Source organism: Heliangelus exortis, chromosome 3 (assembly GCF_036169615.1).
Source record: "Heliangelus exortis chromosome 3, bHelExo1.hap1, whole genome shotgun sequence".
NCBI classification, from domain to species: Eukaryota; Metazoa; Chordata; class Aves; order Apodiformes; family Trochilidae; genus Heliangelus; species Heliangelus exortis.
Window position 1 is genome coordinate 58,533,593 of NC_092424.1, and position 27,342 is coordinate 58,560,934.

The 27,342-nt window shown below is 40.2% G+C and overlaps 2 long non-coding RNA genes across 7 annotated transcripts in view; both read right to left on the reverse strand.

The window, feature by feature from the left end:
• The window catches only part of LOC139794778 (uncharacterized), a 43,035-nt gene extending 17,624 nt beyond the window's left edge, over positions 1-25,411 (reverse strand). For 2 of the 6 annotated variants that reach the window (XR_011725262.1, XR_011725261.1), the window contains exons 1-2: positions 25,155-25,411; positions 23,202-23,333 (exon numbers count right to left, since the gene is read on the reverse strand). This is a non-coding gene — a long non-coding RNA (uncharacterized lncRNA). Of the gene's footprint in view, positions 1-19,357; positions 19,499-21,085; positions 21,242-23,201; positions 23,334-25,154 lie in introns of those variants that run through there. The other 4 variants (XR_011725260.1, XR_011725258.1, XR_011725259.1 and 1 more) reach the window with 4 other exon arrangements.
• Positions 10,159-11,684, reverse strand: LOC139794779 (uncharacterized). The gene is made up of 2 exons (XR_011725264.1): positions 11,639-11,684; positions 10,159-10,253 (listed from the first exon to the last, which is right to left on the reverse strand). It is a non-coding gene; the product is annotated as an uncharacterized lncRNA (long non-coding RNA).
• Positions 25,412-27,342: the final 1,931 nt, after the last annotated feature.

The following is a 27,342-nucleotide window of genomic DNA, read 5'->3' on the forward strand; positions in this document are numbered from 1 at the left end:
ATTGCTATTTTGTGTAGCATATGCCACAGCTCCATGGCAACCCAACCAGGGAAGATGGTGACTAAACACTGACAGTGATGTTGAGTTACCTGATAGCCTCATTTGCCCCTTTTCTGGACTAAGTGTCATGCTAGTCAGCTGTTGAGGGCATGTTGCCACCAACCTCCACTAGACAGAAGAGAGAGGTCTTGAAAGAACTGCTGACAAACAAGGACAACTGTATGTCTTTTGGTTTAGTGGTTACCTCAAGAGGGAATTTCACCTATGGCTGTGCTTAAACCACTTTCTCAAGGATGCTGTGCTGTTTCTGTGGAAGCGGGGGAGATAACTTGTGATATATGAGCACAGTAATCAGTGCAGATGTATTCTCTGTGGCTCCTGGAGTATGCCATATAGATCATGGAGAAAGAATGAGAGTATCAACAGCTGACATGATGGCAGTGGGGTGTCCTGGATGAGCAAAAAAGAAATCAGTATAAATGCAGGACACAGAAATATATCCCTGCAAGAAATCCCCAGTTCACTTGGGGATTCACTGAATCACAAATATTTATCACAACTTAACACAAGAGAAAATTAAAAAATTTACCCATGTTACTGACCAATTTGTGGCATGTAGTTCCTAATGTGTGCCAGAGCAGCCCAAAGAATGCCAGTAAGTATTGTTTCTAGTGGCCATGATGGTCATTTCAATAGTTAGGGATCTAGCAGGGCTTGAGACAGCTCTTTATGTACTCACTAGGATCTGAGTACACCCTGAGACTACCTTAAAAGTCCAACAACATAAAGCTGTGAAAACTCCTGTGGCTGGAAGAGCTGTCCTTCCTCAGAATAGTGAAGGCAAACCATAACTACTCATCAGACATATTGTTGCTTAAAATTCCTCAATAATAAGGAACTTTCATATAAGTGGAAATGCACAAATTAAAAAAAAAAAAAAAAAAGACAAATCCCTCACTTGTAACCAGGGACAAACTTTTAGATGCATTTGGGTGCCTTTGGAAGAAGCGAAATACTTGTGTGGTTTGGAAAAAAGATGGCAACGGACAAAAATTGTGAAAAGCTTAAAAAAGGCTCCATACATAGCATGATATCTGCTAAATTATCATGGTCTGGCCATGAAACATCCCTGGATTGAGCTGTGTTAAGGTGAAAGGAAGGGAACATGCAAGAAAGAACTGCTTCTTTCTTCAGCTGTGTCACTATGGAGCTGTTTCTTAACATGGGGTGCCCTACACAGGGACAGGAGTTGGATTCAGTGATCCTGATGGATCCCTTCCATCTCAGCATCTTCTATGATCCAATGATCTCTCCCAGGGCCAGGGGGACTTTGCTGCTCCTTCCTATAGGTGGTAGCATGCTGGAGCCTTTGAAGCTTATGGGATTGTATTCAAGTGCCCCAAAATAAAGGTTGGGTAGAAAATAAATATCTAACCATTACATACCTCACAGTGCCTAGCTCCAACATCAAACTGCAATGACAATTTAGTGACAACGATCAGCTTTAACCCAAGTACCAAAAATTGCACTAAAGCAAACTGGAATGAAAAAACAATGGGAAAAAAACAACAAAAAAACCCCAAAAAACAAAAAACAAAAACAACAAAAAAACCAAAAAAAAAAACAACAAAAAAACCCCAACCAACAAACAACAAAAAAAAAACCAAACCAAACAACAACAATAAAAAACCCACAAAAAACCCAAAACATGCCTACATGCCTGGAGGGAGCTTCAAGAAGGGGTTTCCTCAGTTAATCATAGTAGCAAGTCCTCCTTCTGGAAAAAGATGATCATGAGGCCTCTTGGAACCACCATCAGGAGTTATAAGCTGCTCACTTTGGACCTACTGATACCAAGGCAGTGACAGCTCTGGTGCAAAATGCAAAGAGGTCTTTTGGGAGCAGTACAACTTTCCAGTCCGATGGTGATAAAGATGGATAGTTTCTGGACCAGGCTAGAGGGCTGCCAGGGGAAAGTGACTTGCTGATAAAATTTATGTGCTTTTGTCACTGGTCCTCTTCTGCAGATTGAAAGTGACTTCAAGGCAGTTCCAGACTAGGAAGGTCTGCAGTGCTGACAATAAAAACAGGGAGACATTGCACAGGTCCTTAGCAGAATTCAGAAACAAATACTCAACCCTGCTTGCTAAATGAGCACAATGGATAAAGTTTTCTTGGTTGTGTACTCATTTTCTTCCCCACCCAAAGCCATACTGATGACCTGAATATTTCTCAGAGCTTCCTCATTCGGCATCAATGGCAATAAATTAAAAAAAAAAAAAAAAGTGGGAGGTTCTTTTATCTGATTACTTGTCTCTCTCTTGGCTGTTCCATTTGTTTTGGAGATGCACATTTCTGAAGACACAGTAGCTGCGATGTTGCATGAATTGTCCTTCCTTATCTGTCACTTGGGAACACGATCAATTGGCATCTACTGCTAAAGGTGTTCATACTGCTTGAGCTTTAATAGCAGCTGTAGTCCTAAAGAGATGAATCAGTTCCCAGGAACAAAATAAGTTGGTGTTTTCTCTTAGTTAATGCCAGCCATTTCTGCCTGCAGGTTACTTCTTCACATCATTTCCAGGCAGTTTATGTTGTCAGAAAAAAATACTGAAACACAACTTGTCACTGGTTTTCTCTTAGGAAAATCCAGATTCAGGAGTGAATGAGTCTGCTCTGATAGAAATCCATTCAGCACAAGAAGTAAAAGGAACCTGCTGTCTACTTTTTGCTGCTTCTTACCTGATAGTCCTGAGTTTGCTGTTATCCATGGCCCTGGCAAAGACCACACACAATAGAGATGTAAGGCTGTTCAGTACAGATGTGTAGGAAGCCTGGCACATGCTCATTCTTCTCATCTGATCAATAAATCTCCCACTAGATCAATCTGCTTAATTTTCCTCCCAGATGACGTGCTGCAATTATGACACACCATCATTTACCTGGAAGCAAACTGTACACCTTGTTCCAGGACTTTCTGAGGTTCTATTGATTTCCATGTGGACAATGAAGGCTTTCCATGGTATTTTTGGAATACTGTGGTGATGGAAACTCCAGTAGTTCCAACTATAGCAAGTAGCCTAAGGTTAATGTGTACAAAACCATGCCAAACCTTTAATGCCAGGTTTTACAACAGCAAAATACTATGTATATCTTTGCAGGAGATCAGGCTTGATACTCAAGTCATAAAGGCAACAGTAGTGAGAGCTGGAAAGAAATGCTTCACTCCATGTGTAGCAATGCCTAATTGGGTAAGGACAGCACATTTTGTCTGTAATTCCATTTGATCATCATGTGCTAAGTGTTACTGCCCAGGCTGACTACCAGACAGGATTGACTAGTAACTTCACCCAGCAGGCCAAATCTACATTCTGAAATAATGGTTATTTTCAGGAATGCATATCTATACAAAGACCTACTGAATTAAATTGAGCCTTCTTGTCTTTACCTCAGAAAAACTTCTCAACTTTTTTGAATCTATGATAAAATTATCATAAAGTTCCTGTCTTCTTCTTTGATCAGTGTCAGCACCTTGGACCTCACCATCTTCTCTTTATGTAACACAAATTTATTTCTTGCACAAGCTAACACCAGATCTCCCTCTTAGAGCAAATCTCTATTCTCTGACATTTTTCTTCCTAAAGCCTGTATCTCTGTTGAAGGACTTAGGCAACACAAGCAGATCAGCTTAGCTGAGTTCTAAACTCAGAAGTTCTATTCTTGGTTCTGAGAAAACCCATCACCTGTTTTATACCTCATTTTCCTCATTTGTAAATGCCACAGGCAACAAATTTTAGATTTAGTAATGATCGGAGCACAGTAAAAACCACATACTACAGCCTAATGTCAAGCCTGGGGTCTATCTGGCTGTGACTCCTGCAAACTAAATGAAATGGTTTCTAGCCCCAAAACATGGCAGAACATCCTCGTTCCATGCAGCTCAGTTCCAGTGGCAATATAATAATGTGTCTCTTGCACAGACCAGTTTGCAGGGATCTAAATCTAAAAGCAAGGGCTCGCAGCAGGAAGATGTCCAGGCCTATAGTCACAGTGCACTGGCAGAAAAAAAGCTCTATAAAACCCACTGACCTTCGAGGTATGCCTCTGTGAATGAGAAAGTAGGCTTCCTCACAAAGATTGTCTGGACGAGACCCTGGCATGCCTCCTTCCCTGTTTCACTTGATATCCAACTTGTAAAGAGGAAATCCATAAGCCAGGTGTTTGCCGGTGATGAGAATTCACCAGCAGGTTGTTTGGTCAGGGTGATATTCTAATGGGTCATGTACCAACTAGGGCCAAACTGCTACTGTAATGGAGTAACATAAATAAATAACCTGAGAGTAGTCCATACTACTCTGAAGTTGCCTTCCCTTTCTCCTTCCCTGCCTACCTTGCCTTTGCCACTGACTCTTCTGGGAAGAGATACAAGCTTTGAAGCTTTAGTAGGCAGATGTACCTGAGTCCTTGCAGCCTGCCTATAATCCATCCATCCTGGCTTATGTGAAGCTGCAGAAAGATGTGCCTTTCTCTCTTTTGCATTTGTTATTACTTATGCCAAGGGCTGTTCGTAAAAGTCTGGAGACCAGACACATAAAAGTTAGGAGTCAAGTACCACGAACAGAGGTTCCTTTCTCCTTGATCCTGCCTCCGAGACGCAACAGCCTGATGCAGTTGTTCTGATTTATGTGCATCTCAACAGCAAATAATCACATTGCCCCCTTGGGCCTCCTCCACTTCCACTTCCCCAGCTTTCTCTGCAGAGACTGTGGGTGTATTAATTCCAGCTGGGCACACAAGTTCAGAGAGCCCCTGTGGAAGAGAAGCAGTGGAACAAAAGGAAGAGAGAGACACTCTCCTTTGGTGGTGGTGGTGTTTTGCTCCAGGAAGTGAAGAGACAGCTGTCCCGACAGCAGAAACGACAGGTCACGGAGGGGCCGCTTCCTACGAGACGGGAAGCCGCAGCGCCTTTTACGCGGGGCCGCGGCAGGCCGCAGGCTCCATTCCCTCCTTTGGACTTTTATTGCTACATTCCGGGGCTGCGGCGGCTCAAAGGCAGTGCAGGAAGGGGCAGGGCACCCTGCTGCCAGAGGAGCTGTCGGAACCGCTTTGCTGCTTTGTAGCGTCGGCTGCCGCCATGGGGCAGAAGTCTGGGGATGAGTTAGGAGGAGGCCGTGCGGTGGCAGTCAAAGGGCCCCACAGCCAAAGGGCCCTGAGCACCAGCAGCCCAGACACTGGGTAGCACAGGCACTGGGATGGATTGGTGTGGATCCTGAGTGAATGAGGCCTAACAACACCTTTGTGAGGAGGAAAAAAGCAACTGGAAGTGCTGGAGTGTGTCCAGAGGAGGGCTATGAGGATGATCAGAGGGCTGGAGCACCTCTCCTATGAAGACAGACTGAGAGAGTTGGGGCTTTTCAGTCTGGAGAGCAGAAGCCTCTGAGGAGACTTTATTGTAGCCTTCAGTATCTGAAGGGGGCTACAAGAAAGCTGGTGAGGGACTTTTTAGGATGTTGGGTAGTGATAGGACATGGGGGACTGGATTCAAACTAGGGGAGGGTAGGTTTAGACTAGAAGTTAGGAAGTTCTTCACCATGAGGGTGGTGAGACACTGGAACAGGTTGACCAGAGAGGTTGTGGAAGCCCCATCCCTGGAAGTTTTTAAGGCCAGGCTGGACAGGGCTCTGAGAAACCTGATCCAGTGGGAGGTGTCCCTACCCATGGCAGGAGGGGTTGGAACTATGTGACCCCAAAGGTCCCTTCCTACCCTGAAATTCTGATTCTTTAACTGGCAGGCACATCACACACCTAAAATGTGTCTTTGTCTGTTCATTGTTTTGTGTCATGTCTAGTAAGTTTATCAATGTGAACTGTTAAGGAGTATCTGAGGAGAGTGTAACTTTATTTTTTTATTGAATTGATTTTAATGGAAATTACAACTCTGTCTTCCAGCATTACCTTGTGGGATATATGCTGTCTAGTATTCTTAGTATTCTTAGTATAGTTACTGTTTTAATTTCACGAATGCATGGAAGCTTCAGGAAGCTACTGAAGTGGTAGACCATGTCCAAACATAACGAAATTAAGACTCCTCCAAGTATTGATGAATTACAGTCTAAGGAATGTCTGTGTGTGAGAGCGAGCAAATCAATACTTGGGAGAGGAAACCCTGACACTTGGAAGGGACTATTTGCAAACATAAATATATATTTATGCATATATATATATATTCAATTTCCACAGCTTTAGTTGAAGGGGGAGCACAGGAGGCTCAGCTGTTGACTCTAGTTTAGGAGTCCCAGCACTCAAATTTGTGCACCCTGATGTCTTTCTTACTGTGTACTGACCAGTAATGGCCCTTTTTCATCGGTGAATTGCACCAGAATGGCTCTGACTTTAGGACAGATAGAGCTGCATGACATTATATGTACTAGCACTTGAGAGGCTGTTTTGCTGCTGGTGCAACCATCAGCAAGGGGTATCTGCCATGGAAGTGCAAGATAGCAACTTGGCTTCATATAGTACAAATAATTTTGATTCAAGTGATGCCATCAGTTACCCTTTTATTATTGTTAATGCTGACAATGCACAGACATCAAAAACAAGACAATTAATACTGAGAAATCTGCAGTTAATTTTTCTAGACCATGATTATTAAGCTGTCTTGAGCTGAGGAGCCAGACATGACATGATATTTCTAACATTTTTTTTTTTTTTTAATTACCTCCCCAAGATTAAATATGCTGTCATTTTAAATAAGTAAAAGTGTGAAGCTAGAATATGCAACTTAATACAAGAACAAAGAGACCGAACTATGGAAAGTTTCTTTCTGAAAAAGCAGTGAGTGTGATGATATAAAAAAAAGGGAGAGATGAATGAAGCTCTGAAACCAATTAGCTTTTCAAACTGTTCCTAACGGTGAGATGGTACAAAGCAGATGATAGAGGTCTGCATTGCTGTTGTGGTTTGTGCTGGCAAGTCTGCAATTGTCAATAAGAAATGTAATCTACTGAAGTACTGAGATACTTATATATCAATAAGAACCAGCCACCAAATAAAACAGGCATGATTTTAAGGGCTATGGGAAGAATTTAAAACCAACATGGAGTGTTATGTACAGAAATTACTGGAAATTAGCTAATTAGAGTAGTTATGGAAGGTGATATTATATGAGGACCCATTTATTATTTTACATACTGAACTGTGTGTTTCCAAATGGATGAATACTTCTGGACAAAAAAGAAAGAATAATCTCATCTTTATTCCAGATAAGCTGAAAGTACTGTAACAGCTCGTATTATTTTTCATGTAAATTCATCCAGTTCTGAGTGAGCCCAAGGGAGTACTTCATTACATTGTAAAAGAACACAAAGATTGTTCAGAATATCAGTTTACGTTTGTTTCAAGATTGAGTAGGAACACTTTAAAAAAATTAAAGAAAAAAGTAGTAAGTAATATTTTAGGAATTGCTTAGAAAACGTGCCTGCTAAAAAGTTTATGTCTTTTAAGTTGCTAAAAGATTTCAAGTGGTGAAAGATTCAGGTAATTTCTGAAATACCAGAATTTGTCAAGAACAGTTTTCCTTTAAAACCAAACCGAACCAAACCAGACCAAACCAAACCAAGCCAAACCAAAACAACTAACCACTCCTCTAATTTATTGTGTTTGGAAAAGACTACAGAAGTGCAGCACTTTTATTTCATCTTGCCCATGATGATATCATATCAGTTTTGCCTTTGATAGAGTTGCAAAGGAGCTGCGAAAATTCACGTGAATTTTCTTCTACAGAGCAGGAAACACACTAGAAAAACTTCTGTGACAAATGCAAGCTGCTGTCCACTGCCCAGTCCCTTGTTCCCACTGATGCACAGGGCCAGGGCATCATCTATGGAAAACGTTAAGCCTTAAATGTCATGACCCTCACTTAAAATGACTGTGCAGATCACGCTACCTTGCCCAGTCTCTCTTGAAACCATTTATCCCTGGGCCAAGTATGTTTCAAGTGGCTCCTTAAGTTCACAACTGCTTTGTGTTGCCAGACTGTCACAGAGCAGCATGAGTAGACAGATAAATTTGATTCCGGTCATCTGGACTCAAAGGAGAGTTGGACAGAGTCCATCCACATGATGCTTGCATTTTAAGTGGGGTGTCTGATTCAACAAACAATATGGTGGGGTTGCTAAATAGGTCAGATTGCAGCTCAGGTGTCCTGGCTGAAGTGTGGTCTGAGTGTAGCCCCAGCTGGGGTGGCAGGGCTCCAGCACAGAGGCTGGCTTTTGGGTTAACTTCTGCAACTTCTGCAAGAGAGAAGAACTTTGCACTTCATCATAAAAGTCTGGTCCGAAGATCAGTGAGGCTGGAGGAAAAATTCCAGCTGAATTCAATAGCTCTGGAGAAGGCTGGTGTGTGTAATTTATATCCTGCCCTCTTTTTTCTCCTTAAAAATTATACATATCCATTTCCCTGGAGATAGCTATGTCTATACTATTTCTTCTTTCTTATTTGCATATGGCAAATTTTAAAGAGCCCTTCAAAGGCTGAACAAGAGTGAGACTGAGGGGAAATGACCAGAATTATTAGTCAGCTTGGGGATATTTCTCAAGTCCTCAGGTGAAAACAAATATCCAATTTGTACATTGTTCTATACTTCTAATCTATTGTCAACAAGCTAAAATATTTTCCTTTTACTGCTAAATAAAAAGATGTTCAGAAAGCTTTGCAGATGTATTTTAGTTGCTGTTTGGTGAACTCTGAACATGAGAAATGTTAGCTTGCATTTGCTTGTCTTTAAAAAGCAGAACCTTTTCTTCCAAAAGGAATTGTACATGTTGATTAAATTGATATTTCTGTGTTTCTCTTAAAATTGTTCCACTGGTTTCTTCCTCACCTACAATGTTTGTCTTTGCACAGACCTAGAAATTTTCCACAGCCTTTTTACTCTGCGAAAATTTCTAGGCTGGACAACAGCTGTCTCTGATAAAATTAATCAAAGAACATACACTGAGCATTTGTCTTTTTAACAGACATGACAAAGAATAGATAAAACAGTATATTATTGAAAGATTAGAGCTATCATGATGTATGCCAGTCAATTGTAGTACAAATTTGTGACACATTAAACAAGATGTCAAAAACAGTGTTCAGAGAAAACATGCACGTGAAATTCAGAGAAACTGCTTCATTGTGGAAACCAGTTATTTCCTACAGCTCAAGAAAGTGGATGTCCAGAAATCAGATTTTTTGTTGTTGTTGTTGCTTTGCTGTAACTCTTGGCTTTCTGTGAATGAACACATTGGCACCCTCTCATACTGTGGTGCCTGTGAATCCATTTAGTGTTATCTAAGATACCCAAAGAAAGGTGTCATATGGTGAAATGGGACGATGTAAAATTCAGCAGCCTTGTGAAAGGCTTTTCCTAGTCACTGCATAAGGTGCTGTGCTACTACCTAGTCGTATAGCAACTCCTCACTGCTCAAGGTCCACATGCAGGTCCATCGTGCTGGCCCAATTGCAATGTTTCAGGGGTCTGTTTGTTCCAGTGAAGGCTTTGACTTGCTCTGTTCAAGCATTGGAATGGGCTGCCCCAGGAAGTGGTGGATTCTCCGTCCCTGGAGATATCTAAAAAGAGACTGGATGTGGCACTCAGTGCCATGGTCTGGTAACTGCAGCAGTAGTGGATCAAGGGTTGGACTTGATGATCTCTGAGGTCCCTTCCAACCCAGCCAGTTCTATGAGTCTATGATTCTATGATTCTGTTCTGCTGTGGGGCACTACTCTGCAGGCAGTTTTGCAGGGAGGACTCTGAGTGTGGATGACCACACACACATTTTGGATTCCATGGGAATTTTGCTACATTTATTTATTTATTCATTTATTTATTTATAATATTATTCATTAGACTTTCTGATGTTTTGCCAAGAGGTCATTTTGCTGCCTTGCAAGTGGAGGGCCAGAGGTGTGAGACTGAAACCATGGGCAGAATCTCTTCTCATTGAGTTTATTTGAAGCGTTGGTCACAGCGCACAGGAGAGTGATGGGTAGAATATTTTAGTTTGGGGGAAAAATGGGAAAGATGGGCATGAAAGCTGTCAGATTCAGATGCTTTTTGTTTTGTCCCTTGCTAGCAATTCCTGTTTCCAACTAAACATAGATAAGAGTGTGGTCTTCCTTACTCTGATCCTTCCTACATCCTCAAGTCTTTCGCAACTTTGTGTTGAGGAGAAAAAGAGCCTGCTCTTATCAAGGGCAGTTACCCCCTGTTAATGATTTTAAAAAATACATGAATTGACAAAATAAGGGTTTTTACTTTAGCTCCCGAAACAATTCTTTCTCTGTGGTGACTGAAGATATTTGTTGCCAAGAAGTTGGTTTTCTTTTTCTTTATATACATAGGAAATATTTCAGATACTAGGTAATCTGACACTTAGAGAAAAAAAAAGCAAGATTTACAGAATCGCAGAATCACGGAATAGTTGTGGGTGGAAAGGACCTGAGATCACTAAGTCCAGCCATATACACATGCAATAAGCAAAAAGCAAGACAAAAAAACCCAAACAAAAACAAATAAACAAAAAAACAAGCAAAAAACCAAGCAAAAAAAACCCCCCAAAAACAACCCAACCCCCCTAAAAACAAAACAAAAGAAACAACAAAACCCCCAACCAAATAAAAACCGAAACACAAAACAAAGCAAAACAAAAAAACCTAAAAAACAAAATAACCCCAAAAATGTCCAAATAAAAACTAAAAATAACCCCCAAAACAAAAAACCCAAAAAACCAAAAAACCTAAAAAGCAGCAAAAACCAAACCCCCAAAAACAACCAAAAAACCAAAACAACACAGCAACCGTAAAAAACTCCCCAGAAACCTAAACAACAAAAAAGTAAAAAAAAAAACAAAAACAAAAAAAACCCACAAAAACACCAACCAACCAACCAAAAAAAAACCAAAAAAAGAAACCCAAACCAAATAAAAGAAAAAAAACAACAACAACAAGAAAAAAAACAACACCAAAAAAACCCCACTTCCAAAAAGCCACAAAACACACAAAATCAAATGAAATCAAAACAAAAGCACACAAGCCCCCTACCATCTTGACCACTAGAGCATGCCCTGAAATGCCACATCTACATGTTTCGTAAATACCTCCAGGGACGGTGACTCAACCACTTCCCTGGCCAGGCTGTTGGAGTGCCTGACCCCTCTTTCAGTAAAGAAATTCTTCCTAATATCTAATCTAAACCTCCCCTGCTGAACTTTAGACTATTTCCTCTGGTCCTGCCATTATTTATTATTATACTTTCCTCTAAGAACATTTCAATCTCACTAAATTGCTTTCAATTTCTGAAGGAAATCAGAGTGCTTTTCTAATATAGGGAACTGATTTTGCAGTAAAGGAGCACTTCTAAGGGGTGGATTTTTCTTTTAAGTTGTTTTCCTCAAACAGGTGTATGATAAATCAGCACTTTGACCACCTTCTGTCCTTATCTTCTAACATATAGGTACTTTTTTGTTTATTTGAGGAAAAAAATGTTTCAACCGGAAGATATTTCTAATTATTTTTAACATTTGTGGCAGTGTAATGGGCAGTACAGTCTCTTAGAATATTCTTGTTTAAGTGGCACTAAATCAATATTCACAGGTACTCCTTTCACATGCAGAACTGTAATCTTCCATCAACAGTTGTTTAATAAGGAGGGAATAGGGATTTTTTGACTGTAGCTATTTAGTTTCAAACTTTTTTCCCCAATCAAATGAAAATACATTTCAAAATCTGTCTGTTTTCTTGTTATTCCCACTGGCAGGCTTAGCACTAAGTAATTCAGCAAACTGAGTAGCCTATGCCAAGTATGAGCCCAAATCCCCAGACTTACAAAAATCAATTTCAAGTTTCTCACCTTAAGCAATACATTTAATAAATTATGTATTTCCCCCTCTAATATTCATTTTCCAATGGATTGCAAATAGCAAAGCTGTCCCCCGATACTACTCGTTTTCATATTAAAGGAAGGAAAAACGCTGAATATGCTATAAATATTCCCCAAACCAAAAGCCCTACTGATTTTTTTGATTTTTTTGCATTGGATCTAACCCTGGGAAAATATGGCCATACTGAAAAATTATTCCAAGTTCCTGTAATCTGCACTGGTTATTATTGCATGAAGAAAAACAGAAGAAAACATCTAATTAAATGTTAAATCATCTTTTTGTGTGATTTGCTGAAGATATAATTTACTCTAAATTTACTGAGAAATGTACAGAAGAAGGAATAATCAGCACAGCCTGGTAATTAGGTATGTGTCCTCTGGCATGTGGTCTGGCATATTTTAGACCAAAAGTGGATCTGAGTTGTACATTTTTGATACAGATCTTGACCAATTATGAACTCTCCAAAATTCTGAGTGTTTGACTTAGGGTGCTGGCAGAGTCCAGCATGAAGGCCACAGCAGTGCCCTGCATCTGTCAGATTCCTACATCTTGACACTCATGGGATTTTGGATGGAATTTTAGCCTTATCATGCTCTCACTGAAACATACCACAGAAAAAGCAATTGACATGTTGGGCAATCAAAGTGATTGGGGAGCTTTAGGGCTTGTTAAAACTGCTTGTTATCCTCCTCAGGAGAAGCAAACACCGGGAAAAAAAAAAAAAACCAACATAAAGAGCTACTATAACCTCCTCTGACCTCTCATCTTTTGCCTCTGAAAGAGAAGAGTGAAGTAATGTACCAGTGCTTGTGTTAGTAACAGGCAAACGTCCTTGTAGGTGGATCAATTAATTTCCATTAGCGTCACAAGTGGAAGCAGAGCAGCGATCTAATCTACACAGGCTTTTATCAAACAGCCTGTCTTAGTCTCCTCCGCTGAGCTTTCTGCTTTAGTCCCTTGCCAAATTAAACTTGAAGGTTTAACACGACTTTCTAGATACTACCCAGCGTCTGTAAAGAAGTTGTTTTTCCTTTTTTAAATCCTGTAGAAATGGGAGTCAAAGACATCAACATTTTGACATCATTAAATAATTCTTCCTTAGATTAATCTAATAGAAGTTATGCATTTGAAGTTATGCAATAGAAGTTATGCATTAATAGAAGTTATGATTTGTGGCCAGATTGACAGAATAAGTAGAAATTATAATATCTGGCTTCACATTCCTGTAGTCAGCCTACAAGAGACAGATTCTCTCACTTATTCTGAGCACTACCTATCTATAGGACACAGCAAGACTATTGCCAAGGCAAAATACAACACTGCATTTGTCCCCAAATCTCTGTGGTGAGGAATGACCTCCAGTGACATTACCAGGAGCAGTTGTGCGGGAGAAGCCTTTTCAATGGACAGGAGATCATCTCCTTGCCAAGTAAGAGCAAAGGTTTTGGAATCTGTCTCTTGAGGGAATTGGAAAGGTGCCTTTGGCAAAGGGGATAAAAGAAACATAGAAACAGTAGAAACAATTGGAAGGTCTCCAATCGGGAAACATTCTCTAGGAAGACCAAGAGTAAACTCTGCATTATATCAGCTGTTTGACAGATTGGCTGACGTGGCATCTGGAAACATGTTGAAGGAATTTGCAAAGAAGTTTTAATTTTCCTTGAAAGGCATTTTTATGTTAGGCAGGACTCTCAATTTGTTCCACAGCACTAACAGTTGCAACTTTATCCCATCTGAAGAAAATAAAAAGAAAATTCATCTTTGTCTTTTGTCTTAACTTATAACTTTCAGGTACATTTGAGAAACTTTTTATGTGTCAAGGGAAATAAGTGGCCACTTATCTTTCTGGAAAGAGACACTTGAGCTGACTCTGCTGATTCAGTCCTGTGGAGTTTAATGAAATATGGAAGAAATTTTTCCATCCAGCATATAAACTGTTATAATTTGCTGCTTGTTCAGAAATAGCTGATATCTTAAGCCAGCTTTGTAGTATCATAAGACCTTCTCTGCTCTCTTGAGAAATGTTTTTTAAAAGTATTTAAACTGAAAACCAAGAGTGTGTGAACTTCGTTTTGGAGGAGAAAACTCTTGCCTGGAATAACAAACATTTTCATGCTCTCAAGGCAGACAATTTTAGAGATACACAATAGAAGAAGAACTAGTGAAAAGAAAAATGGTGAAAATCAAGAATCAGAAGCCAGCAAGGATTTTCTTGCCTGCATGCAGTGACATGGGTCTCTGTTCCATGAGTTAGCCTCTCTCTGTTTTCTGCCTCTGACAATTGCTGAAGCTAAAAAATCTACTGGACCAAGTACTCACCTCCTACCAGAAGGCCTGGCTGGTACACAGCTGTGTGGATGCTGCCCTGAGCACAGCCTCCATTTGTGGTCCTCTGGTGCAGGTCTGCCTGGATAGGACAAGGTGCCTCTGGGGCTTCTGAACTCTGATTAGAAATGTGATCTACTCCTCCTCCTCCTCCTCCTTCTTCTTCTTATCAACCTGTGATTTTTCTGGCTTTCAGAACCAGTTAGTAGATAAAAAAACCTACAAATCTTCTCCAGGGTGCTCAAATGTTCATATGGAGTATTAAATATAAATATTATTTAATATACCTGGTGCACTGAACAATATAAGAAAGGTGAAGTGTCATTAGAATATAAATAAAACAATATGAGCCCCCATCTCAGAGGAGTTTTTGCATGTCTCTCACTAGGCCTTCAGATTTAATAGAGCTCTTTGAATTAAGAAAACAAGCTGCACCTAAAGAATCCACTGCAACTGGGTCAACACTAATTATTTGATCATAAATGGTTAAAAAGGGAACAGGCAAGGTGAAAAGGGGAAGAGCGATAAACATATAACTTGCTGTTGGCTTTCTTTTTTTCCCTGTCTTCAGTGCTACACAAAACCTTCCAGGAAACTGCTGGCACTTGGAGCAGGAGCCTCTGTTGTTACACATAGAACTCCTTATTTAATGGATGACTTTCAAATTTGGAGATCAGCCCAGCTGATGAGCAGAGCTAACTATATGCAATTAGCTCTCAAGGCTTGGTGCATTTTGCTAATGTGTCCGAGCATGTAGGCACACACGAGCTGTTCTCACATTTGGATTTCCCCTGGAGAGGATTTTTGGTGAGCTTTATAAGCCTCTCCATTAACTTTCTCTGCTAGGACTCATCTGAACACCAGGACTCAACAAGCACCTGAACCTGGGCAGCACTGCACCTTCTTTCCAGCTGCTCCAGAGGCAGTGGGAAAGGAAATCACAGCAATGGGGAAAGCACATGTCCTTCCCCCAGCCCCAGGATGTGGGCTGGGTGCACACCCTGATCTACAGGGTCTAGCACAAGGCAGTTCCTTCTTGTCTTCCCTTTATGGGAGCAGCTGGAGAACCTGCCTCCAGCCTTCAGCAGTCATGCTGGGATATTGGTGACAAACCAGGGTTGCAAAGGTCAGAGCTGGTGGGTAAAAGGCTGACACTGCAGGCCTTCCCCCAGTCAATAAAAGCAACATGAGTGCCCATCACCAGCCCCTAGCTACCACCACTTGCAAGGAGTGGGAACCTGGGGATGTGGAGGAATCTAAGGAATTTATAACAGCCTAGCAAAAGTCACAAATGAGCTTTAGTCATTATAGTAATTACTGTTCAGAGAAAGATATGCAAATAAGGCATTGGAATGGGTTGCACAGGGAGGCTGTGGTTTCTCCCTCCCTGAAAGTGTTCAAGGCCAGGCTGGACCAGGCTTTGAGCAACCTGGTCTAGTGGGAGGTGTCCCTGCCCATGGCAGAGGGATAATGATCTTTAAGGTCCCTTCCAACCAAAACCCTTCTATGACAATTTTAATCCAATTGAAAGAAAAAATGTAAAAATTACAATTTGTCGTGGTCAGCTTTACAGCTTGCGGGGAGCAAGGAGAGATGAGGGGAGCTGCAGGACTGGGGAGGAAGGGTGTGCAGAGGGCTTACCTTGCATAAACACTGTGTACCATGAAAAGTGCCCCAGAAGATACAGGGTCTTTTGCCAGAAAGAATATTTTTTTTAACTAACAGACAGGTTGAAAGAAATAGCTATAAAAAAGAAAAAGCCAGAAGGAGGAAGTCAGGAGGAAGCAGGCAAAGAAAGTGTTTTCCCAAACTGTGGGAGTAGGAGCGGTGTGTCTGGACACTTGGGAAGTGGCACATGCATGGGGCACAAACACTGGAAATTCAAAAAAAGCTGCCCAGGCCAAGTGCTGGAGATGTGAGCAAGCATGTTGACAGGCAATTGAAGAGGAGCCAGTGCTTATTTTCCCCTATAAGATTACTGCGATATCGCCTGTTACACTCTGATTGCCTTTTTGAACATTTGTGTCCGTCTGTTTTCTGCTTCTGTTGCCAAGTGTACAGTGACATTTTACACAACACTCTTTTCCACTGGGAAAACATCGGAGAAGAGTTTCCTTTAGAGACCAGGCTCAGCTCTGCCTCATCCAGAGGGGCTGGCACCTGAGTCACACCAAGTCTGGGATGCTTTCAGCCCAAGAGAGTCCTTTTTTGCAATGAAAACATAATAATGGCTGGTTTCACAGTGTGATGGAAATGATGACCCGGACATTTAATGAGCTACTTGAGATGTCCAGGCATTTCATACAGAAATGGGATAAAAACTAGGTTAGAAGATTAGTCAGTTCATCTGCTACTCATTCTGCTAGCTGGATGACTGAAAAATGAATGCAAAATTACCGAAAACTGTAGTAATTTTTCAAAATGACTGATTTAATTTGCAACTCATCCAGATGTGCTGGGTATAGGAAATTTCATGGGGACCATTTCTGCAATGGTGAGCTGTGTCAAACATAAATTCTCAGTGTATTAGGCTGAAATAACAGCTGAAAACAACTAAAAGGCAGGCAGCACATCAGTGCCTTCTTTCTTGGCTTAGACTGCCTCTAAATTTGACTTCACACTCTGAAGAAATTGATTTCCTACACCAGGTCTGCTAAAACATTGTAATCTGTGTCAGCAGTGTCCTGAAACTCTCCTAAATGTGCTGCCAAGCCTGAGAAGATTGGGAACAGCCAAAAACTGGAGGAAGGGAGGAAATGGGGGGAGAGGATGTCTCTGAGGTGTGGCTTCACCAGATGTAAAAATACAAGCTACCAAATTGCTCTTTAGTCTGTAGTTTGTGAGGAAGAAGAAAAGTCCACTCTCATCTGGCTTTCTCCTCTCTGAGAGAACACAAGAGGGAGGGGTTGTGTCACCCCCCGTGTTTTCTGCAGCCATTTCCCCGGCCCCACTCCACCATCTTTCTGGCTCCAGCCCTCCTGGCTCAGCATTTAGGCAAGATAAAAAGTTCACCTTGTAAAAAGGGCATGCCCTTTTGCAACATGTGAATGTTGGTTGTCTGCCATTCACCAGTAGGCCAGACAGATGGCTTTGTGTCATGAACTTGCTTGTTACTGCACCGGGTAAAAGGAGGACAAGAAATCCTATGAATATAATTGAAGAGGAGACTTACATAGTATTCAAGTATGTATTATTAAAGGAAGTACCTAGGTAAATATTTAAGTTGAGAACTCCTGCTTTGCTCCTGTCAAATGATGAAAGAACTCAAGCTCCCTGACAGGCTTGTTAGTCTCATTTCCTAAGGAAATCAGTTCATGAAGTTAAACTATCTGTCTGCCTCCTCATGGTAGCTTTTGAACGCTTGGGACAATTCACAGCATGCTTGCAAGATGTCTGGAGCCTCAAAGATAGTTTTCTTCCTATGGATCTGAAGCTGAAGAGAGCATAGCATCATGTCTAACAGAAAGCCAGAGGCAAGAGGCTTAGATATCTGAAACGTGCAGTGATTTGGTAGTTATCACCAATTTATGTGGGAATCCCACCTCTACATCGCTAACTCTGCTGAGCTAAATCCCCCCTTGTATGTTCTTCCACCACACCCTCTGATAATGATTCAGCTTTCCATATATTTCCTGGAGCAGATCTTTTCATCAACAGATGAAGGAGTGCTTTCCTAAGACACTTCTGCCTTTCTTCAAAAAAAAAGGACCAAATGAGGGTCAGTGCTCTAGTCCACTTTTAATCACATTACGTTAGTATCCTCATCTTAGCCCAGCAAGTTATGGACTAGAGGGATCCATTTTAACAAGTGGTTTTTTTGGTTTCTAGCCTTTTCTACTAGGTAGCAGTTCATTCAGCAAATCTCATTGAAACTAAGAAACTCCTAGGAGACTCTAGGAAGTTCCTCTGTCTTCTGGCTGCCTTGAATGCTATGTGGAAGCAGCCAGGGAGTCTAGGAGTCTAACACTGGAACTCTGCACTGCAACTCAGCACTGCAATTCAAGCTCCTATAGGGAAGGACATGTCAGTATGGCACATCCCTGTACAGCTTTAGCCTCTACTTGTTATTGGAATCAGCCTTCAGCTGCTGTAGTCATTATCTTGATGGTCAGGAATACTTTATTTTTGAAGGCTCCCCCAACATTGACAGAGGCCACAAATGATACTGCAGATAAACATCTAGGTCAAATAATGTAAAGTTGGAGCAACTAAGAGAAAATCAGAAGGCAGCACCTCAGCTCGTGAATATTGCTATGGTGCCACTTGTTCTTTAACAGGGCTTTGACATGCTTAGAGTCAGATGAAAAGAGGATCCCATTCCTCTAGTGATGTAGAAGTGGTTTTCTTCTTGGTAGAAAGGTCAGGCAGAGCTCTGTAAGCCTGCCTTTGATATTTTTAAAATGGTGTTCTGGAAAGTGGCAACTTCAGCATTATTCAACTGTTGTTTTATTGCTATGTACATGCAGTGCTATGTATGGTTTTATATACATAGACACAATATACAGATATATACACAATATACATTTGTGCACAATATGTACACTGTAGCTTTTTGTATATATTTACAATACTAACAGACAGCTTTACATATAAACTTTTCTGTTCTTTTTGTCAGAGAAGTCATTAATTACATACTGGCAGACTCTGCATTCTGCTCTGACATTAAGGTCAGAGACAGCTTCAAAAATGTGCAAAATGAATTAAGAATTTTCCCAGACAGATTAGGTACATACTTAGGTTTTATAAACCTGGTCTTAACCCTCTTTTTAAAATCTCCTTTTCTAGGAACTCCATTAAAGCATGAAGAACAAGAGTTTGATTGTAACTGCTGTAATACAAAGAGCTGTGTTGTGTCCCGGTGTTGTGCTGTTGCTTTCCATGAGCTCTAGAGCTGAGAACAACTTGATGCAGCAGCTTAGGGCCAAATTTTGTCAGATGACTAGAAAGATGCCTCTAAATACACTCACTCATCTGCCACAAAATTGTTTGTATGGCATGATTTAAAAAAAACACAGCAACCTCAAGTTGCTGAATGCCCTTGCAAGAGACCTGTTTGTCAGTGGCGAGACTGACTTTATCATATTATCTCTTTCACAGCAAAAACCCTGAAGAGTTTTGTTTCTAAGTCTTTCTGGAAATGCAAGTGTGGCCATGCTGACATTTTGGCTCAGAGAAGTGGTGTGTTTCTGAACAAATGTCTTCGTTCTTCTTTCACTGTGCTTTGATTGGGTTTGCATCATGTTAGCCTAGGAACAAAAGGGGAAGACTTAATTTACTGATGCCATTCTATTGCACAGAATTTCATGCTAATGCAGGTGAAAACTGTAACACCCTGGAAAGGCCCTTCTGCACACACTGATGTTACATTTACCTGTATAAGCAAATGCTCACCTCAGATACACTGGAAATGGATTAAGCACTGCTTAAAAGAAGACAGGTTATTTGGAAAGGTAAACTTGCCTGCCTGAACTCTGTATTGCCATAACTGCTTTTCAGCTGTTCTGTAGGTTAAAGAACTTCAATGCAAAGCTCATTCCAAAGTCTTGTGACTACACCAGTGTCTCTGCAGTCAGCACAACTCCATAAACAGTTCAGGGAATGCTCTCAGGTTTTGGTCCCAAACGGTATATTCTCTGAGAGTACGGCTAAGAAATGAAAGCAAATATGATGCTGCAGCAATAGGTGAATATTTTATTATCTGTGTGCAATTACATGGTAGAATGTTTGCCACAGTGGAAAAAAAAAAAAAAAAAAAGTATCTTCGTAGCCAGTTGCACATACCTAAATTTTCCATGCAATTTCCCAAGAGGCTTTCATGCATCAGTGACATGCAGCTCTCCAGTTCTTCAAGACCAAATTTCTCACCTTCACAATGTCAAAGAAATGCCAAAGGGCTTTATAAAATTACTATGTCAGAATGCCCCATTTTGACTATAGGTTTCTACACAAGTCCATCAGGTGCTTCACATGTATGTTTGTGAATTTTTAGAGAAGGTGTCCAACAGATATTTACATCTCTGTGAAATGTTTTGATTTCACTGAATCAGCACTTCCTAACAAAAGAGTTTTCTACCAGAAAATTTTCAACAAGTTTTGCTCTTGGTTCCCAAAAACTTTTTAATCAATGATTATGGAATATTTTTCCCTATACTTTTCTGGAAATCCCATTTTTATTTTTGCTATTCTAGTGCTTGGTTAAGATTTAGGATATTTTTCTGGTTGACATGGTTTATACACTCAAATATTGTGAAAAGATGTTGTTCAAACTAGTCTGTACCTTTGGATTTCTAATCCTGCTAGTTAGTGAGTGCACTGCACTTGCTTTCTCTAAGCCTCTCTCACCCTTTATTTGGAAGCAAGGCAATAGAGGTACTTTTTTGAAGGACTGGAAATTCATCTCATAAGTGCATATACCAGTTATGAACTAATTACCTGCTGATGCCAACAAAAGGCAATTCTAGAGCCACCAATATTTGGTCAGAAAGTTATGTAGTACAGTGAACAGGGACAAACAAAAACATACCCCCATACCCCTGCTGTTCTGTGGTCCTTGATTTATCCAACCTTTGCTTTCAAGTGTTTTCCAAAAGTGAGCTGTGGTTGTTATGTAAAGAGCAGATTTGGCTCCTTGCTAAATAGGTTGGGGTTTGGTTTTTTGTTTCCTGGTCCTGCACTGTATTTTAAAATTGAATTGCAGGAAGGTTTGCCAAACAGCGGTCACAGGGAGAAGATTGGAATGCTTCAGCTGATCTTTGGACCTGGGAGGCTCTCAGAGATGTTTGTTAAGCTGTCTGTACATGCATGACTAAGAGAGCTAAATGACTAAAACTCACACTGCTGTAATTCCTCCTTGGTCCCAGGCAGCTGGTGCAGCTGGACCCTGGGAGATGTTCTGGGGGAGGTGATGCTGCTCCTCTCCAGACCCTCCACTACTTTCCAGCACCTCATACTGCAGCAGCACAGACAATGGCAACTTCAGGGCTGGACCTCTGAAAATTTAAACTTGTAAGGAGAAAAATCCCCACAGGGGAAAGCAAGAGACACGCTGTATGTCACATCCTTCGCGGGGAGGAATTACAGCAGGAAACCAGAAGAGAGAAGGTGAAGTCTCTATGGTTTCTGTCAGAAAGGAGGCACATGGGAACTTCTCAATGTCAGTCACTTCTGGGCAGAATACCACTGTGGCAGAAGGAAAGAGAAAGGGCCTGTCTCAATTCTCACATAAATCATTCATTGCTTCACTCTTGAGGGCAAACAAGAATCACCCTTCCTAAGTTTTCCAGTCTGAATGGATTTAACATAACACTGATTTCAGATCCCCTACCTCCTCCACAATTTATGCACTTTTTTATGTTATAGCCTCATATGCCTCACTTTTGAGAGTGAATGCATTGAGAAGAGTGGAACCAACAGAACTCCAAGGGAATTGCTTTGCCAGAAAATGCACTCAGGGAGAATGGAAACTATTTGCGAAGCTGGATCTAAATCAGTAAACTGTTTCAAGCAAACAAGTAGATTGCATTTGAATCAATCAGATGAAGTTGAAAAGTTGAAGGGTTGTGTTACACATAGAGGGGGAAAAAAAAAACCACAAAAAACCAACCAACCAAAAAAAAAAACAAACCAAATATGTTCATGGTTACATTTTCCAAGAATTTCAACTTCTGGTTTTGAAACAGATCTCATTTTCCCGGTTTCAGTATCCCTGAACAGAAAAAATGAAGTTATTTCCTTTTCAATTGATCACACTTAGCAGAAAAGGAGGTGAGTCAACTATTTAATAAAAAAAAAAAAAAAGGAACATGAGAAAAAAGAAATCTGTTATGAGCAGCATCTGTTGTGAATTTTACCTTGACTTCCCAGAGAAGCACAAGCTTACATGAGTGTTCTTTATAATTGTGTGCACCTTACCTAATTGCCATCAGCATTTTTGCGAGTGCTGTGTGATATGAATGTGACTTGGCTGAGATGCAGATATTTAACTTTCTGCAAATTTTGTAAATAATAGGAGGTGAAAAAGAGGCTTAAGCTCATTACAGCAGAGGATAGGTCAAAAAACCCCAAGCAGCACCATGGTGATCTTGATTGAAGTCCAACCTGGGTCAGAAGTGGAGGTTTAGTAAGGCAGTGAAGACAAGAACTGTAAGACCACCCATCCAACATGAGCTGCCATGGCTCCTGCTACAATACAGCATCCTAGAGAGTGTTACAGAATCACAGACTCTTCATAGTTGGAAGGGACCTCTAGAGATCATCTAGTCCAACTCCCCTGTCAATACTATCCATTTCTTTTGCAGCCTCCTCACCTGCTTTTGGTACAAGACACCAAATAATATGCTTCCCCTTCTCCAGCACAGCATGTGAATAACACTCCATGGATTATTGTGATATATAGGTGATGAAAAACATTCCAGTAAAAGCATGAGCTCAGATGAATCCCTGATTCCCCTGTACTGACATTCCCACACCCATTTACTGTGCTTCCTTGGCTACATTTAATTACTTTGAGACAGCCTGTTTCAGCTGTTAGGAGAAAGAATGGTTTGCTTGTCTGTGTTAATGAGAAATCAGAAATTAGCAGAATTCTGTTAAAAAGTCAGTAACCTACAAGGCAAAATCCAAAGGAAAACAGACAGCTTTTTATGACTCTCCCAAAACCCCAGCCTTCAAACAGCCTTCAAACAGCTCACATCATACATAAAAAAACTCCACAGCAAGCAAGAGTTGAGGGCATTTTCATCTGCATAAAAAGGAAAAGGAAAAGTAAGTACATGGTATTCTATACCTACGTGGAAGTGCAGCCACATATTTGCTTTCGTGACAGAAAACTGCTTTCCTAATCAGCCCAACCATTTTCATCATGAAACAATTGTGCTGTTTTCCATTCAAAGTCACACTGACTCTATACTAACAGCTTAAAGATCAGCAGAAACAATTAAGAGAATCAACCTTACGTAATCCTCAGCTGATGCCTGGGTTTGAAGTCTTGCTCTGATGCCAACTTCAGCAAAGCAAGGTCCTTCAGGAGACTGTACTTCTATTATTTTTTTCCAGATGTAGCCTCTGGGCAGCTGAAAGGGACTCAAGGAAGGGACAAGAAAGAACCACTAGAATTTTTACTGAACATGCCTTTTGTAGCTCTTGAGTTATGCATAGTTTTATTATTATTATATTTTAGTTATGGCTTAAATAAAGGAACAAAATACCCTGTCTTTAGTTCAGTTAACATTGGACAGGAAGAATAATTCTTTACATTATGGTCAGGGGAAATACATTCACAAATATACCATATTCTTTAGCTCTGATCTTCTACTACACTTCAAAGTGTTTTCTGGCATGGTTTAACAGACATAAATACATCCATAAGCCCTCCCCTGTCCTAGTGGAAGGTAGATTCAGCTTTGCCATTCTAAAGGAATCTTTGCTGAAGCTTTGCAGGTCACTTATATTTGTTAAACATGTCCATAATCCTGGCCTGTAATGAGCTTTTTGTGGAAGATCTGGTTTTCGGTAGAGTTAAAAGCCAGTAGACTTCTGTACTGTGCAAGTGGAGATATCCCCTTCACATATACATTCATGAGTGAATGGTGAAGTGCAATCATGTGCATTTTGACTGCCTCTATAACCAGTTTTATAAATGGGGAGATCTGGATATCTTGTAGAAAGAGTATTCACAACAATTCTTATGAAAACTGAATCACTTTGCAGCTTCTTGTGAGCCATCTTTTTTTTTTTTTTTTTTTCATTAACATACCTGCAGCACATCTAAATTTTTACTTATTGTTATCTAGGTTGCTGTTACTACATCTATTGCACATTTTCAAACCTTGACATGCGCTGTGTTTGCTGCAGCACAAATGGAATAAAAAGGCAATGAATTTACAACCTTTGTATAAAGAGAGATAGAAGAGAAGACATTTGATGACTTGAATTTCCTGACCATGGTATCACCAGTGACTGACCTGGCATAAGGGATGGCAGCTTCTGGGCCAGGATCACCCTGCTGATGCCTCTAGAGTAGGGGACCCCTCTTGGGTAGTTATGCCTCTAGGATGCTATCACACCTATGTTATCCCTCCAGGATGCTACTACAGCTACATTAGGCTGTGTGTACATTAGCTACTACCCAGCCCTACAAAAGTCTCTATGAATTTTAGCAGAAGCCATCCTGGCTCCCTGGAAAAGGCAAAGTTGGAAATAAAATTGCAGTCACTTTGCTGGCTGCAGCAGAAGACTAAAAGTCTTTTCAATTGATTCTTGATAAGTTCAGTAAAAGCTTGCGTTTCTCTAAGAACATTCAAATAAAACATGCATCATCTTGCTTTATTTTAAAGAGGGGAAATTAATTTCTTCTGCCACAAGCTGTGAAAAGTCTCTGTTAAATAACAAGAACAGAAGTTACGATTTGGAAAGCAGTTCAACATGTAGGTCCCAATTACTAATTCATTTTTTTAAGGATTGCAAAGTGAGTACATTTTCACTGACTTTCAATGACTCATAGAAGGACACCTACAGTAAACAATTGTTTTCCTTTTTGGCAACACATTACATAATATTAAAAAAAAAAAAAAAGAAATTGAGTTTAAAATGAAAAGCGTTGATTTCAATTTCTAGCCACTCATGTCAGGCTACTGTAATGATGAAGGTTCTTCTCCTGCAGTGTTGCATTAATATGATTCAAAGTTCTACTACTGAATTGCCTTCTCCCTGCCTTTATCCCTCCCTCCAGAAAACACACTTTTGAGGTAATTAAAATCCATGTTAGCACCAGAGATCTTCAAGCTCTTTTTTCTTGTGGTATATTATTGCTTGGAGTTAAATGAAGTATTGGTAGAATTTCAGCAAGTGACAAACAATTACATGTGTAGATTAATATACATGAATGCATGTGTGCTTACTCACAGCTTACTGAACCTTGCTGATTTCCCATGGTTGCCCATTAGGCTGCAAGTATCCAACTGTTTCTATCCCAAGTGAGCCCACTTCAGCTTGCTTGATGTTCTTCATCAAGAAAGAGGTGTTGCAGTTCTCCTGCTTTACATCAATGAGTATGAATTTTGAAATGGGTGGCAGGTCAAAAGGCAGCAGGTGAGACATTCTGCTGGGTGCTTTGTAAGTACTCTGGGAGGCAATGTGGCAGGAAGGCAAAGAGCCAGTGTCTTGACAGTGCTCAGATGATCTGAAGAAGCCAAAACCTGTCTCAGCAAGGAATTCCTGCAGGATTAGCTGGATCCTGCAGAATGGGTATTGGAGAAATGGCTCTTGCTCCAGGCCAGCTGTCTATCCCATTCCCTGGTGCAAACTGCACATTAGGAAAGAGAGCAAACACGTGAAGCATTTGCAGGACAGTCATTCACTTCTACTACTGTCCTCTATAAAGAAGATATCTTTATCACAGACATGGTGCCTGCAATATGAGAACCTCCTCAGCTCTGTCCCTTACACGTGATAAATGGCCTGCTGGCTACTGCTCTAAGGTGTCAATAGCCATCAGCCCCCTAGAGATCCCTCCCTGCCTATTGGTGTGGGTTTTTCCTCTGTTTGAGAATCAACACTATTCACTAAACATTTTTCGTTAAACACTTTTTAACTTTTTTTCACTAAGCAATTTTTCACTTTTTTTTCAGACCAAAAAGGCTATTGTGATTGTGACATCTGACTTTCCAGATGTTTTAAAACTAACTGACCCAAATGATTAGCTTCATTAGGTGGTAAAGCAAAGACATGGATGCTAAGGAAAGGAGGATTTGCTACTTTGTTTTCATAAAGCACTGGAAATTAATATGCCTAAATGTGTCTTGCAATTTTTATTGAAAATTATTTTATGTTTTTATAGGTATATATGTGTGTACACATGTATTTATATGTATATACATATGTAAATATATGTGTGAGCTATCACAAATCAGATTCTGACTTGCTTTATAAAACAGGGATATCTGAAAATGTATCTGTCACTTGATAGCAGTCCTTTCCCATACAGATAAAAACTTAGGGCTTGCTTGTTCTGAGTACTCAAAGATTTCAACTTCAATATTAACAAAAGTAACTTAAAAGGTTCCAAATATTTTACTTTGTCTATTTTGTGTTTCATTGCATCATACAAGTACAGATAGACTCAAGTAGAGTACATCTAGCCAGGGTATATGGCACTTGAATAATGTCAGTTGTTGTTTTACAATTTTCTAGTTTGATAAGTACCAATTTTAGGTCATTTTGAAGGAATGTAATATACTTGTTTAAATATCTTCCACAATTTAAATTTGCTGACTTATGCTCATTACCACCGGTGGAAAATTTGAGTAACATTAAAAAGCATTAGAATCTTAAAAAATGCTTGCACTTACAAGCTCATTTGAAAAAAACAATACAGCTTCTTTCCCACTGTCAAATATGTAAGGATACGTAATACATAATGTCTTAGGATAGTATTTGGCATTTTTTTACTTTTATATGACTTTAATTTTTAAATAAAAATAGCTGACTATCTCAGCTGTGATGACTCCTATGCCTCCCATGACTGAGCAAAAGAACACAACAGATAAAGTACCATAAAATAAACTATCTGGAATGTACCAAGCCATAATTCTTTGTTAATTCCATTTACTTCTGAGGAATCATTGTGGACAGGAATCTACTTCCATTTGGCTCAATAAATCAAAAAAAGCAGAATCTATAAAACATGTGGCAGTCTGTATATCATGTGGACATATGACATTCATGTGATTAATGTACTTATTACTATGATTAACATGAACGAGTCCTTTTCCACACTGATAGAGTCTAGAATATTAATATATTTTAAAGATGTTCAAATGGATTGCAGCTGCCATGAGTGGTGGCTGTAAAAAATATCCCCTTTCTTCTGTCTGAGCTTGAAATTTATTGAGGAGAACTGTGATCTCCCCCCAGGTTTGCTGTACAACTGCAGTGGAACATTTGATGATACATCAGATACTGTCACGATGAAACTCAAAATATAATCTGCCAAGAACACAGGTTGCCAAGTCAGGCTTCTGATAAGTACAGCTGATTTCCTTCAATACAGCAATGGAAAATATGCAAATTCACAGGGTGACTTAATTACCCC